Genomic DNA, 572 nt, shown 5'->3' with positions numbered 1-572 from the left:
GGTAATCTAGTTAAAAAAACCGAAAGTAAATGGTAGACAAAGTAATGAGCCAAGGCAAAACGAGATTAGCGTACCACTATGAAAGAAACCGCCTCCGGCGGTCGATAAAACCATAGTCTGTATACGAGGCTCGGAAAACATGAGTTAAAAATCAACAGTTAAAAAACACGAGTTACAAAAAACACGAGTTACGTTAAATGTGACGTCATCAATGGGAAATTATGACGTCACAAGTAGATAATTTAACTCGTCAATTTATGGTGCACCTTAAACTGACGAGTTAATTAACTCGTCAATTTATGGTGCACCATAATCTTACGAGTTAATTAACTCGTCAATTTATGGTGCACCTTAATCTTACAAGTTAATTTACTCGTCAATTTATGGTGCACCTTAAACTGGCAAGTTAAATTTTCATGAAACCAAGTTGGTCAAAAATTCTAAAATTCAGATTAAAATACATTCAATATATTATTGAATTGAAAATTATTAGACTCATTTCACTGCCTATGTTTATATACATTTTTTTCTACAAAATATTTTCAAACACAGAAGTGTTCCTTATATTAGAA

The sequence above is a fragment of the Clytia hemisphaerica genome, unplaced genomic scaffold, assembly GCF_902728285.1.
Source record: "Clytia hemisphaerica strain Z4C2 unplaced genomic scaffold, Clytia hemisphaerica genome assembly, whole genome shotgun sequence".
Lineage (NCBI taxonomy): Eukaryota > Metazoa > Cnidaria > Hydrozoa > Leptothecata > Clytiidae > Clytia > Clytia hemisphaerica.
Note: the sequence above shows the minus strand (reverse complement) of the source record.